Consider the following 14857-nt stretch of genomic DNA (forward strand, 5'->3'; position numbering starts at 1 on the left):
AGGCCTGTCTCCGAACGCTGGAGTGCTCCGCTGATCTTTGCTCCCTGTCAGACGCGGAAACGGAGCCTGAAGTGTACCAGTAGCAGCTGTGCCCTTCGTGTTGGGTTATTATCCTTTCAGAATTTAATAACGTGACACCCCTTTTTACTGGGTAGCTTGTCCTTCCCTCTAGGAACAGATCGATAACAGACCTTGTATCTGCTATTTGGATGTAATTGCCGGTGTCAGCTGATGTCTGGTGCTGCTCCTCCGACCGGCCCTGGAAGCACGGCGAGGATTTCATTTCCAGGCTCGTGCTGCATCCCCAAGCCTGGGAGGTGGGGGCTGTTTTAGAGAAGTTTCCCTGCTCGCATTTTGTGATACGTGGGAAGGGGGGAGAGCAGAAATGAACCCTCCGAAGGCCGTGGCAGATAGCTGCGAGAGCCACGCTGCTGCGTATCGATGGCTGCGAGGAAATTAAAGCTGACTGCCTGGCGCTGGCCGTGCCCTGCGGAGCATACAGATTGCTGCGGGCTGCAGGAAGGGTTGGGCTCTGTGTGGGGAGCAGGCAAGAGGGCTCTCCATTGCAAACAATTATTCTTCCCGAGTCTTTAGGGTAATTGAAGAGGGTAATTGCTGCACTGCCATGCGTGTAATCCACAGGTTGCCTGGGGAGGAAGGAGGAAATGATTCGAGCGCGTGCAGGTAGTGACAAGGGGAGGGTTACTGCAGGGCTGCCTGCACCCTGCCTGGTCCTCTGCTTCCTCGCTCAGGTTGCCATCTCCCTCGTTACAGGGAGCGTCTGCGGGGTAATTAGCGGGATGCGGAGCTGTGGGGATGGAGGCGGGGTGGTGTGCTGCAGCTAATTTGAGGACTGCTTTCTAAGGGAGCAGGGATTATTATTATTATTTTTTTTTAATAACTGTGTTTGAGGTGAGGGTTTTGTGCATAACAATCCAGGAACACAGTAACTACAAAAAGTCTGCGGCGTCCAGAGCTGAAAAACTACTTCATAAATATTTCCTAGCGGGAGGACTCGCCTGCGTGATCCCCCCAAGGAAGGAGGAGCGGTGATTAATGCCTGGCTCCATCCCGCCGGATCCCTCGGCGCAGCGTGCCATATTAAATCTGCCTGGCTGCTGGTACCTCACCCTTAAAGGCAGGCGCAATATTAGGTTATCCGAGGTCTGTGCAGCGGGTGGTGGGAGCCCAGGCGCTGAGATTCCTGCCTCGCTTCAGCCCCTGGCCAAACTCCCTTAGATGGAGCCGAGGCCGGGCTCTCGCTCTGTGTATTTGTTTAATCGCCTCGTCTCCAGAGAGCGCAGAACTGCCGGGAAATGCGAGCCCGTTTCATTAAGAAGCCTCGATGCCCATTTTCGTAGCTGAAAGCCCTGTGGCACCGTGGGCACGGCGCTGGTTGTTTCTAACACCTGGGAGAAGGGGATGAGGTCCTAAAGCCTGGGGCCAGGGGGGTTTAGGAAAGTACAAACCACCGAGCAGAGCTGTGACCCACCATTGGCCTGCGCCGTGCTTCCCCTCCACCCCCTATTTTTTTTTTCTTGCTGCATTTTCATTATTACCTCTATTTTTGTGCCCAATTAAAGCGGGAGGTGGAGGGGAGGGAGAGAGCGGAACAAGACAGACGGGTATAATGGGGCTAAATCCTGCCCAGCTGTTTGCTCAGCAGCCGTCTCCCTCGCCCTCCCAAGGAAATAAATGCTCCTCTGGAGGGTCCTGGTGCTTAATGATGGTTTGAGGAGCTCACACACACACACAGCTCTGCAGATGCAGCCCGCCTGCGCCATTCCGGTCGTGCGGAGAGCCCTGGGACCCCGCTCCTCTCGCAGTCAGTGCGGTGATAAATCATTCATAGCCTCGGCAAATGCAATTCTCCTCCTCGCTCTGCACATCAGCGGTGCAGGACCCTGAGGAAAGCCTGCCTCTGTAGTCCTCTGAGGCCGAGGCAGGCGCTGCGACAGCTGGGGGTGTCTTAAATTAAAGGAATGGGAAGGGCTCCGAGTGCCTCGTCGGAAGAGCAGCTCTGTGGGGGTTTTTGTGTGGTTTGTAGCAGTCCTGGGGTAATGAAGGGAAAGCGGGGATGTGTTCCTCTCAAGGCATGATAAATCAAGGTTCCTGCTTGTTTTGTAGGGATCCGTCCTGCTCCCGGTGACGGGAGGTGAAGGAGGGCAGGGGCCCCGCGGTCCTGAGCTCAGTGCAGAGCGTGGCTTTGTGCAAGCCTCCTGGTTTGGGGGTATTTCAGCTGGAAACGTGCAACAGACTGGCTGGGTGAGCCTGGAACTGGTGACAGCTTTGGGAGTAGCCTTGTCTAGTGGTGTCCCCAGAGCTGGGGAGGGCAGCGGCTGGGTCCAGAGCCACAGAGGAGGGCGAGAGAGGAGTGGGACCTCGCATGGGGCCCTGCAGGCCTGCTGCCAATGCTCCTGCTCTCCCTCCCAGCTGGGCAGGCCCTGGGCACGTCAGCACTTTCCTCCTCTCTGTGTGTGCTGCTTTGGCCAGTTGGTGTTGGGCTTTACCCCTCTGGAAGCCCCGGGTAAGAGGGATGCACTCCGAGATTATCCACTGCCACCAGCACCCGTGAGAGAGGAGGTCGCTGGGCTGGAGAGATGCAGGCTCTGGCTGTTTCCGACAGAAATCCAGCCCTCAGACTTCGCTCCCTTCTGTGGCTGAGCTAATTTGGGTTTCTGGTTATGAGCCTCACACAGTGAGGTACTACAGGGAGAGGGAAAAACACAGACGCACCTACACATGCTCTAGAAATCTGTCAGAGCCGGGCTTGCTGAGAAATTCAGGCCCAAGCATGACCTACTTAAAGGCTGTTAAAATCTGCAGGGGAATGCCCTGTGGATTAGATCAGCATGATCCTATCAATTTGCGCTTTGGGCTGGAGGAAGCAGTGACTGAGTTGCTTATTTTTCCCTTTCGCACATGAAGCGAGGGAAGGCTGTGTGTGTTGTTTTTTTTTTTCTCCCCCAGCCCTCAGACTCGGGAGCAGAGGAGGTGAGTTTGGCAAGCACAACGCCGTGGGCTCCGGCAGAGCTGGGCTACGTGGGACGCGGTCCCGGGTGCTGAAGGAGGTGCTGATCTCCCCAGCACCTTTCTGAGACCCGGCTGTTTGGCTCTCTTGCTCAGGTTTGTGCTTTTAGTCTGATCTGCTGCACCCGGAGAGCCACCTCAGTAAAACACGAGGAATATTCCAGCCCCGTCTCCTTCCCCTCTTGTCACCAGCCGTGGTTTATGTAGGAGCAAGCAATCTTGATTTTTCCCAGCTAACAAATTACTTCCAGAGCTCAGCAAGGACGTGCATGGCCGCGGCGAGGAGGAAATAAACAGGGAGGCTGTATTTAATTTCAGCGTCTGCCAGAAAGGGGGAGAACCGAGCGCTTGCCAAGGGAAGGTTTTTTTGGATTGGAGGTGCACCACGCTTCATTTTCCAGGCGACTTTCTGAAAATAAAGACGCTGTGATGGAAATAAAGCTTGCTGTGATGAAGAGAAATCGGTACCTGTTGGCCGGGCGCTCGGGCTTTGATTACGGAGGAAGCTTTGCCTCGGGTGGCTCTGGGGGGCTTTCAAAGAGACTTTTCTGCTGCCTGCAGTACCTGGCACGGCACGAGGAGCAAGGGCTGCTTGGTCCACCGGTGTGAATTGTTCTGCCAGACTTCAAAGAGACGTGGAAATACCCAATCTGTCGCTCTCAAAGGGAGGAATAAAATATTCCGAGAGATTCTAAATGGCATTGCAGCAGCGGTGCCTCTTCCACCCGACGCCTTTGAGCTGTTCACTGATCTTTCTGATTGGGGTAATGCGGTGAGGAAGATACAGTATTCCCTGGAGGGGAGCAGCTTGTGAACATTACTGCTCAGTCAGCCTGAAAAGCTCCATTACAGGCAGATTTAGACCCGTCTTTGTACACCGAGAGGCACAGCCTGACGCCCGGCAGCGGGCTTTGTCTGGAGGACAGGTGCACGTTGAGCTGAATTATATTTGGCCTTTGTGTGTCCTGGGTGTACCCCTTTCACCTGCCGCCTCGGGGGGCTGGTGGAAGGCTCGGGGCAGGCTGTGGTTCCCCGTGTGTGTCCCAGCCACGAGGCAGCCCCCAGCAGGACCACGGCCTCGCCTGCGTGGTCCCATCTGTTCCTGGTGGCTGCCAGGCACCGAGTGAGCCATCCTCGGTGACACCAGGAAGGTGAGGAATGAGCTGAGCTGCCAAAAACCCGGCTGGTGTGGATCCCCTTCAGCTCTTGCACATCCCTGCCAGGCTTCTGTGTCATAACCTGGTGGCCGTGGGTTGTGCTCGCTGCTAGCGGGGCACCAGGTGTAGAAACGTGGCTGATGTTGGCCGCTTGTCTTTCTTCCGTGTGCTTTTCCATGCTCTGACCCCTGAATTTCAGTCCTGAGAGCGTGATCCCAGGGAAAGACAGCGGAGGCCGCGCTCGGGAAGAAGTCCCAGGAGGTCTTCATTCATCCTCGGGAGCTGCTGAAGACGAGTGGTGGAGATCAGTCGGGGGATAAACCATCAGCCTCGTCGAATGTGCTGCGAGAGCGTCTTCGGGGTTTTGTCTGCGCTTCCCGAGCTCTGTAATAGCTTGTGCTGCTCTGGAGGGGATGTCATGTAGGAGTTTTTTGGAACAGCATGAATATGGAAAAGAGAGAGGATTTCCTGAAAACACAGTACAGATTGTTCTTGATGTCTCACAGCTCCGCTGGCGCATTTGAGACACAGAGCTTTTATCTCTCCCACTGCTCCTCGCGTCAGGCCCCGGAGGAGCTGCAGCGGGGAGGGTGGGACCGCGCAGCCCCTCTGCGGGGACAGGCACGGCTCTGGAGCCTCCCCGGCGGCCTGGAAGGACCACGGCAGCAGGGCTGGAAGCAGTGCTACGAACCGTAGAGCAAGGGCTGGCTGTACAGACACTGCTGGATTGGGCTGCCTTGGACACAACAATCCCTGGGGATAACTCTGGGATGCGCCGTGGGCGCGCTCAGTGCCTGGGATGCGATGCAGGATGCAGGATGGATCCTGCATGTGCCTTCGAGCTCGGCATCTCCGTACCACGCTCAGAATTGAGTCCCCGTGGTGAGTCCTGCTTACAGCAGGCAGGACTTCGCACGTGGGCTGCTGCACGGGATCCGCCGGGGGTTAGGGTGGGAGAGCGGCGCGGGGGCAGCGGCGCAGCTGCGGCGGAAAGCCCGGCTCACACAGCAGCAGCGAGAGGAGCCCGTGGGGATGGCCTGGCTCCGGCCAGGCATTGTCCCCAGGCACAGCTCCGCCGAGCAGCCTGCCAGATCCGGCTTAGCGTGGCCGCAGCTGTCGGCTTGGCTGCCAAAAGGAGACGGCGAGAGGCTGGGGGGGAGGAAAGGAAGGAGAAGTTCCCTTTGAGCAGTGGCAGCGGGAGAGCAGCGAGGGTGAGGCCTGTTGATTACACGCTTATCTCGGGTCCTTTTGTGCCCGTGCCCCGAGGCACGCTGCGTGGACAAAGCGGCCCCGTGCAGCGCTGCGAGGAGGACAGGGGTGGAACGGGGTCTGGGAGCTGCAGCAGCGGAGTTTGGGCTTAAAACTTCCCAAGAGAGGATTTTGTGTAGGCAGAGGGGGTGTCCCAGGTGGGACAGGCTTCCTGGGAGAAAGCTTTGCTCTTCCTGTGGTCCTTGCACTGATTCAGGCACCTGGCACGTGCGCTCGCTGAGTAGCTCCGAAATGTCGAGGATTTTTGTGCGTCATCCATGAAAGTCCTGTTCGTGCAGCTGGCGGTAGGAAATGTAGAGGACCTCTCGTGCCGGGAAGTTGTCTTGCCCCTGGAATGAGAGAGCTGGCTCAGCAGCTGCACGGCCCGGGCTTTATCCTGCGTTTAAAGGCTCCCTCCAGCCCTGAAACGCTTCCCCCAAAGCCACTTGTGCCATGTTGGTGTTTGAGCCCGTTCCCTTGCGTTTCAGCTGTCTGCTTGCCAAGCACAGCACAGATGAGGCGGGGAGGGGGCCGTGAGGCATCTCCTGAGTGGGAAAGCTGAGAAGCAGCAGCGGGGCTGCTCACCTGCGTGGGAGCCGGGGGAATTTATTCTCCAGGTTCCCCGTGCGCTTTCCTTCGCGCCGGCTGCGTCCTCTGCGTGTCACTGACCGAGTGACACACTTGTGTTGTTGCTTTGGAGTGGGAAAACAGAGCTGGAGTGGGAGTGCACATGGCAGATGCCTGTTTTCTTTCAGAAAGCCTGAGGATAGTAAAGACCTAATTAGCATTCTTGCGAAGGCAAGTCAGAGGGAGACTCCGGGATTTAGTTTTGCGAGGAGGGAGTGAGTCTGCATGGGTGAAAACAACAGATTGCTGGAAATGTGCGAGCGAAGTACTCGATGCTCCGGTGGAGGAGAGGAGACGGCACGGGAGGGCGGTGGAAACACTCAGGTAGGTGCTGCGAGGGCACGGGTTTCCTTCAGCACTGCCTGAACGGTGGCTGCAGCCCGTGTCCCGGTACTGCCCTGTGCTTTCCATCGCCGTCCCCGCTCCGGTGCGGCGGTGGGAAGAGCTGCCCCGTGATTCCAGCCACGTGGGGCAAGTGAGCTCTCGGACGTCACCAGCCTGCGAAAGTGCCAGGCTCTTGATCGTCAGCAGAGGAGCTGAGGGGCCGCTTACTTCATCTCTGCAGTCCCATTTCATTTGCAGCTCTGGAAGGCTTTCGTTGGAGGTGATCCAGGGATAAATTCCTTGTGCGAGGCAAGCGTTTTCCAAAAGCGCGTTGCTGTTGGTTCCCCTCCTCGCCCCCCCCATCCTTTTGTCTCTGGAAGGAGACTCTACATCTGCTTATGTTGGCCGGGAGAGATGCTCTTGGAGAATACAAATTAATGTTTTAAGACGTTGAACCTCCGGTGTTCGCCTAATCACCGCATTTCTGCGTTTGCGGCGTGTTCAGTGGGCTCCATTTATCATGATGAAGTTGAGTTGTGCACAGCTCTCTCGCTGGTCTTCCAGCCCTCTGCCCGAGGCACATACGCTTCCATTAATTTTCTGCTATTATCCACTCAGGTGTCCTGTGTGATCCAACATGCTTAATTTCATTCTACCGAGCGCAAGCTCTTCCGATCTGAAGTTAGCAGCGTGATTTGCAAGCATCATAAGGAAATGAATCTTTCTTTTCTGGAGATAACTGCTTCCTGAATTTCTGTTCTATTTGTAATGCGCTAATAACCTCCATCCACCAAATCCTGCTCGACTGGAGATCCTGTTTGCGTCCCTTGGGCTTTGAACTGGAGCGCTCCTCGCCGTGGTGGAGTTGCATCCAGAGCCTGCCGAGGGCTGCTGGGGCTTGGGGCCGGGCCAAGCAGGAGCTGGGCAGTGCATTAGGTCCGACGTGGCTCTCTGTAGCTGCAGCAAGCAGTTGGAAGACGTGGGTGTAAGAGGCCTTGGGAAAAGGGGAAAAAAGGCCTGCGTTGAAAGAGGCTGAGCGCACGAACCCGGGGAAACGTGGTGATGGGCGTGGTGTAAACCTCTCCTGCAGAAGCAAGCTGGTTATATAAAAGCTGACTTGAAACGGGCCAGGTTTCAGAGCTGGCCTCCCTACAAAGCATGACCCGGGGCAGAGTCTCTTTGGCTGTCAGGAAAGCTTTGAGAGCTGTGCTGTGGCTTCCCAGCTGGTTGTGCTCTCAGAGCACGCCTTCAAAGACGCGGGGCTGTGGGTGTCTCCGGCCCTGGCCCTCTGTGCTCTGACACCCCCTGGTCCTCCACAGCGTCCCCGATGCCTCTCGCTGGTCCTCAGCTAACGGTGTGCAGGAGGGGCTGTGTCTGACACCCGGTGATGCACCTGCTGATTTATTTTGGCCACGGGCAGAGGCCGTATGCACCCGCAGCTCTGCCCCGAGCCGTGGTGGTGCAGCTTGGCCCACTGGAGATGTGAAGGGCTCTCATGTGGGGTGCTGTTCCTTGCAAATCTGTCCCCACCGTGCTCAGATCACTTGGCTTTTTCCCTTGCTGCAGAGCCCACCTGCTCCGTTCCAGCATCCATTTGCCTCTCCTACCGGGCAGAACTTCCCACCCGAGGTCGAGGCTGAATCCCGGCGTTTTTCTCCAAAAGGGGAGCCTGGCAAAGGCAGCAGGAGCCGGGTGCTGGAGGAGACGACCGCGGTGAGACGGCCTCCGTGGGTGACCGGGTGTGTGAGGGCTGCCAGGGCTGCCGAGGAGGCCGGGAACGAGGTCATTTTTCATAGCCTGGGCCTCCGGGCTGGGAACGCCCGACTCGCGGGCCCTGCAGAAAAAATGCAGAAAACTTGTGGGCTGAGCAAATACCTCCCGGAGCAGATGGTTTTGTGCAGGGGAGTGAAGTTTAGAAGCAAAAGCAAACAGGCGCTGGCTAACGGAGAAGGGTGAGGCCGGGGAAAAACGCTGAGACACGTTTGTCTGCCTCTGGAGCCATTTCTGTCTTGGCTGCTTCCAGGATTTAATGCTGACGCTCCCGGACTTGACAGGGCAGCATTTTGGTAGATGCTTGTTAAAGCCCTCAGCCGGTGCTACGCACTTAAAAACCCAACAATTTATGGTGGTTTCTGCCTGCACAGACGCTTCACGGGCTGCTGAGACCTGGAGCTCTGCTCCCCGGGGACTCGGGAGCTGCCGGCCGAGCGCTGAGCCGGGGCCGTGGCGCGCTCGTGTGCGTGCTCCGGAGGAGCAAGGAGCATCCTGCCCCCAAAATCCTGGGGCTGGGTTTGTAAACCAAGGCAGGAGGGTTGTGTGACGACGGACCCGGGTTTTTCATTAGCTAACAAGGCTCTGTAATGTGCTGAGAAGGATCTCGGAGCGTGTAGGCAGCGGGAGGAATGTGTCTGTGCCTCCCCTCCAGCCTGCTGCCGATGCGTGCGTTAATCTGTTTGCATTCGCTCTGCAAAGGCGTGTTTATATCGGGTTTTCAGGGAAGTCTGTTTCCTTTTAAACGGAATGAAGATAAAGCAGGGACACTTGAGCCTTTTATGGGTAGGATCTGTAATCCTCCGCGCGAGGGAAGTTCTCTTGGAGGCTTTGTTTAACGGCGTGGCGGTACAGTGCGCTGCTGCCTATTCTCAGCCTGCTTTGCATACGTAATTAATTTGTCCCCTACAGTAATTTCTCTGTAGCGATAACGCAGCGCTCTGAATGCCACGCTCGTGTGGTTAGGGGAGAGTAAACGGAGAGCAGCCACTCGTGGTGCGAGTGACTGCGGTGACGAGGCGGGCGCGTGGATAACGCTGAGCCCCGAGTGCTACCAGCACGCTGCCCTGCTCTCAGCCCCCGGCACCGATAGTTCGTGCCCTGAACAATTCCCAGCCCAAGCCCTGATCATAACGAGTACAAAGAGCGCGCGTTACGCTTGGGAAGTCTTTTCTACAGGTGTTTTCCATTTGGCTCTTGCAACGAAGTTTCGCTCGCTGTTTTTTTCATAAATGGGGAAATTGAGGCTTGGAGACCTGAAGCGGCGCGTTCCAGTTGACACAGGGAGATGGTACCGGAGCCAGGATGAGCCACTGGGTATTTTGTGGCTTTCCATTCTGTGCTGGTGCTGCTCAGCATCCTTGCAGAGAGGGTATAGGCATCCAGGGACCCGCTAGCTCTGGCTGGCTGGCAGCAGGCACGAATGCCAGCTTCGCCTTTCTCCTTCAAGGGACAGAAAACGCTGACGTGAGTTCGCTTGCAGCAGAGGAGCCCCTTAATGGAAAGGGCACGGTGTGTCAGCGGGCTGAGCCGAGTGTCAGCTGCTTCCTGCTCGGGTGGCATTTGATCTGCAGCAGAGATGGAGCCCTGGTGACGCAGCCCATTGATGCTGCTCGAGGGAAGCCTGCGCTCCTGATTCATGCGGCTTTCGGAAGCTGTCCCACAAGGATCTGTCTGAGGGTCGCCTCGTGTTTGTTTTTCCTTCTCTGTGCTTTCAATCTTCTAGACATCCTCCTCGCCTGTCGTTCTTCAAAACCAAATATTTTTGGTGTTCTCGGTAGTTTGTTTAAAGGAAAGTTGAAAGCCAACAAAAAGGCTTCTGTTTTGCATGCGCTTCTTTCCGTGTGCGGGGTTTTCACTGCGTGGTTCTAAATGGCTGAGTTATTAAACTTGAAAAGCATCTGCTCGTTAGAAACCCTTCACGTGTGCTGTAAACATGATGGATAACGAGGCAGAGCCTGGTCTGACTGACACAGCTCTGCTGTAATGTGGGGTTGCATGGAGCCTAACCCTCTGCTTTCTCCATCTGGCCGGTGACAGGACTTGTGAAGCCATCTCCCCTCCCCGAACAGGGACTCCTGAATGCCAGCCCTGCCTTTCCTTCCTATCCACCTCCTCCTCAGTGCCTCCGAGCCTCCTTTTTTCTGCTTCATGGCACGAACAAGCAGCTCTGTCGGAAGCTGCCTGGGCAGAGCGGGAGCCTTGTGTCCTACCTACAGCATTTCGGGGCGGTTTTCCTCTTCCTCCCACCTCACCCATGAACCAGCAGCACCCAGCACCGGGCTGCCGGTGGTCAGGGGGGGGACTTTTTGTGGTTGAAAACCTTCCCCATGAAAGGCCCTGGCAGTGCCAGCAGCGGGGAGGGCAGGAGGCGGCTGCGCGGTGCCAAAGGGCTCTTTCAGCTCCTTTCAGCTCTCCCCGTTAGGGGTCCTGGCTCGCGGCACATTAGATGCCTTGTGCAGATGTCTTGGCTGGGAAAGAAGAAATGGCCCCTTCTCCTCCCCCCGTGAGCAGATAGAGGGAAGCTATTGATTTGCTCGTGGTGAAAGCGAGCCCAGCCAGGCCCCGCGGAGGTTTGTTGGGGCTGTTTTAGGGCTTTGTTACTGGGGAGCCGGGGGAAAAATGCGCAGAGGTTTTGCCTGCGAGCGAATGGCTCGCTGGGCGGTGTTTACCTGCTGGTGATTTCCTGAGCCATGAGACATCGTGTGCTGCAGGACAGCTCTGCTTTTTGGCCCGTGGGCTCTGCCCCATCCCTGCAGCATTGTGGGATGTGGGGGCCGTGCGGGGTGGCAGGAGGCCAGCTCCACGCAGGCAGGTGCCTCTCCCGCTGCTGGGAACGGTGGTGGGATGCTCAGCGGTGGTGCTGGGGGTGCCAAGACGTAGCTGGGGCACTGGGCTGTGCTCTGAGCCAGCCCTTTGTGCCGGCAGCTTCCCCTCGGCAGCACGCAGAGGCTGCCCTGCAGCAGCTCCGTGTCGCTGCTGCTGGGGGAGGACCGGAGGAAGCGGCCGCTGCAGCTCTTAATCTGGGCTTTTTATGGAGCACTAAATTCAGCCCCGAAGGCTTTTCCCTCTGGCGAGCAGGTACTGTGGAGAAAAATGAATTTGGGGGAGCAGCGTGATTGATGCACTTGGTGCTCTCCTGGAGAAGTCTTTAATCTCCGCGTCGTGCTTCTGCTGGTGCCGTGCTCCTGTCCCTGCCTGTGGCATCCGCACGCACCGGGCACCACGAACAGCCAAGGAGCACCCCGGGGAGGTTGTCAGAGGGCAGCCAGATCTGCACACAGTCCCTGTTGGCATCGGGATCCAGCTAAACGTGCTCAATTTCAACTCTAGCTGCTGGTAGGTGCAAGCATCTGATGGCACCCGGTGCTTTGTTGATCCCAAAGGCTGGAAGCCCTGCTTGGTGCCCACAGGGCGAGCGGTTTGGCTTTACCTCCTGGAGCAGAGAGGCTGGCTGCGTTCAGTGTCTGCTGCTTGTCTGAATAGTCCTGCCTCGTGCCCGTTGTTTTGTTTTCCTGTCTGGAGCAATTTTGCTTCGTTGTGCTGGGGGAAGGAACCACACCAACTCGGCTGAGATGCTCCCCGTGGGGGCTGGTGTCATCGCATCCTCCCTTTGCTCACGTCTGGTGGAAAAATAAAACAAACGTTCCTTGTACGCAGGAAGGGAAAAAGGGGAAAAATATTTTCTGCCTGTTTTCAGTTGCTAGAGAGCCGCCGAGATTTTTGAATCTGGAGGCGCAAATTGTCGCTGCAGTGTTTTCCTGGGGAAAAAGCGGCCTGGAGGGGAAATGGAGCCGCATAAATGCGCCTGGCCGGGCTTCTGGCTGCCTGCTTGGAGGGAGGTTGTGTTCTCCCTCCTGGCTCGAGGCCAGGCTTCCCGAGGCAGCTCGGCAGAGCCATGCTGCATGCTCAGGTGCCCCCTAACCCGTGCTCATGGGCGGCATCGTGGCCGGTCACCGGCCCGACTCCTGGAGCAAGTGGCCCGCCGCGGGGCTCGAGGCTTGGGCTGGCACCGTGCAGGTTACCCGCAGCCTCTGAGAACCAAACCTGGTAATTTTAGCAGCTGGCTCGGCCCCGCTTGGGAGCAGACAGGCTCGTTAAAAGAAATAAATAAAAACACGGGCCCGCGTTTCCTGTGCGTGTCAATACGGGAATAATTGGAAGCGGTGTGTTTTCCCCCGGCCGCTGACCTCGAGTTTATTCCATTATTGACTGCCGGGTTCCTGGCTCCGTGCGCGCTGCAGCGGGGCTGAAATCACTTGGCTGGGGCGGTGTTGCTGGGCAGGAACTCGCATCGGGCTGACTCAGATCGGGGTGAAAGTGTACCCTCCGGCAACGCCACTGCTGGGTTATCGGCCCCCCTCCCCCTAATAAACGGGTTAAACAACATAGTGGAGTATCGATCCCGCTTTCATCTGGCAGCCCCGGGCTGTAGCAGTTACCTTTGTGCCACATTCCTGCTGCTTTCCCAAGGCTGAGGTATGTGCTGCTCTCTGCAGGGCTGCCTCCTGCCCCGCTCTGCTGGGCTCTGCTGGCCCCATTCCTCTCCAGGAGCTGGCTCGGATGATGCCCTGGGCACCGTGTGGCTCGGTTCTGTGACCTGGCAGCCTGGTTTTATTCCTAAGGCTCCGTTCTAGGAGCTGTTGATACAAGGTGGGGAAATTGGCCCTAAAATAACCCCGCCGATCTCTCTGGGGCTGTCACAGGTAGGTGCAGGGCTTTTTGAAGGCCACCTGGACCATCTGCTGCCTGCTTTGGTGTTTGCCTTCGTGCCATGCAGACTTGCAGACGTTCAGTGGCTGCATCCTGATGTTCTTCCCCAGTTGCCCGTGGGTTATTTGAGCGCTGCCTGCTCGGGGGAAGGCCCCGCAGCACGGGCAGCAACACACCAGGCAGCAAATACCCGTTGAGCCGTGCTAACCCAGCCAAACATCACCGCTCTCACACCAACAGCCTGGGGCAGGTTACTTGGTGCTGAGTCTCCAGCCCATGCTGTATCCTGTATCAAAAGGCACCTTTTATTTGCAGGGGTGGTTTGCTTATTTTTCTTCCCCCTTAAGCACGAGCACTTTCCCTGAGCTTGCACCTCCTGTCTGTGGCTGCCTTAGGCCCTTTTGGCTTTTGTTGCTGCAGAAAAGTAGCTTTAACACACAAACGCTCACAAATATTGTTCTGTGTGATCCATCCGTATTTCAGGTCTAATTAGGACTTGATCTTCGTTAGTGACTGACTTGCTTGTCTTGCCAGCGGGCCATGGGGGTGTTAAAAAGGCCTCCCCGTCTGCCGCTGCCCCGCTCTCCGCAGCGCACATCCATCACCTCCAAACGGAGCGGGGGGAGGCGGGCGGTTCGGCCGTCTTGTATTTTTGGAGCCACTGGTATTTGGCATCCAAATAAACAGGTGTCCTGGCAGGGGAGAAGAGGAATACTTGTCCCGGAGCTCCTGCCTCCCATGGCAGCAAGGATCTTCAGGGAGCTTCTCTCAAAGAGCCGGGTCGGTAATTTCTATAATTTATTTTCTTTCTGCCAGGGGATTGGTGTGGCCGTGGTAGGGTAGGCTGGTACGGGAGGTAAACGTCTCTGGAATGCAGCCCAAAAATTTCCTTAGATAGAATTTAACTCGGAAAGTAAATAGCACGGCTGCTCTGCGAACCTCTTGGCCTTACCAGGCAAATGTTTGGGACTCGTCAGCCCCGCTGGAATGTGCCGCATTCAGACGAGGTCGTGCTGGCTGCTGCAGGTGGATGGGTGCTGGCTGTAACCCCTCAACCTCCACGTACCTGAGGTGAGGAAGTTTTGGGGAGCGGGGATGTTCCTGCCCCCTCTGTTCAGCCTTTGCTTTGTTTCTCGGCTTCCAGCAGCCCAGCTTGCAAGAAGAAGGCAGTCGCTGCGGTGATGCAGGGACCTCCCTGACGTCAGCCTGTGCCCGTCCCTTAACCCTGGGGACTTGGGGTCAGCTCTCTGAAGGCTGGGCATTGAAAGCAGAGAGCCCAAAGGGGGCTTGGGGTCACGCCAGCCTCTGCCTCGGTGGCTCAGGAGGAGACAAGGGGCCGGCTGCGGGAGCTGAGCGGGCCAGGAAGGTCAGTACAGATGAGTGAGGGCAAAGGGGTTTTGTACAGCCCTCTGTCTCGAGCCAAACATCTCTTGCAGAGCTGCTGATGGGCCTCTTAACGTTCAGCTCCTCGGCAGGTTTAGCTGCCTGTCCCCAGGGCGCTTTGAAACCCTCCGGGGTGCCTAAAAGGAAGGAGGCACCCAGCGTCTGTGCTCAGGGTCAGTGCTGCAGCACAGCACGCTTGGTTTTATTCCGTTCTTAAAATGATGCTGCTCGGCTCTGGGGCTCTATAGAGCAAGCAGAGAACCAGAAATAACAAACATTGGGTTTACTTGGGAGCGACGTGGATTTGCTTTGTGCTGTAAAGCCCAGGAGAGCAGGAATTGTCACCTGGTGCGACCGGCTCACGAACCAAAGCATCTCCAGCGCCTGCTCACCAGCCCGAGAGCTGAAGCATCTCGGTACCGTGCCTGATGTTCCCCGAGCCCTCTCCTCCCCCGTGCACGTGCTGCTTTCTCAGTGCGTTTTGGCACCGGGGGAAGGTAGCCAGGGGGATTTAAAACGTGAAGGGTTCCAGATGTGAGCACGCCGTGGACGCCGCTGGGGGAGCGCTGTGCAATCCGCACAGGTGTTTACATTACGGCACGGCC

General features: G+C 57.0%; 1 protein-coding gene across 11 annotated transcripts in view; it reads left to right on the forward strand.

The window, feature by feature from the left end:
- NCOR2 (nuclear receptor corepressor 2) overlaps positions 1–14857 on the forward strand; it is a 221957-nt gene that overhangs the window by 17170 nt on the left and 189930 nt on the right. The window contains exon 1 of one of the 11 annotated variants that reach the window (XM_084297107.1): positions 13578–13649. The exons of the other annotated variants lie outside the window; for them this stretch is intronic. The gene's annotated coding sequence lies outside the window, so the exon portion shown is untranslated. Of the gene's footprint in view, positions 1–13577; positions 13650–14857 lie in introns of those variants that run through there. 11 annotated transcript variants of the gene reach the window in all.

This window comes from Netta rufina (assembly GCF_964035555.1).
Source record: "Netta rufina genome assembly, chromosome: 17".
Lineage (NCBI taxonomy): Eukaryota > Metazoa > Chordata > Aves > Anseriformes > Anatidae > Netta > Netta rufina.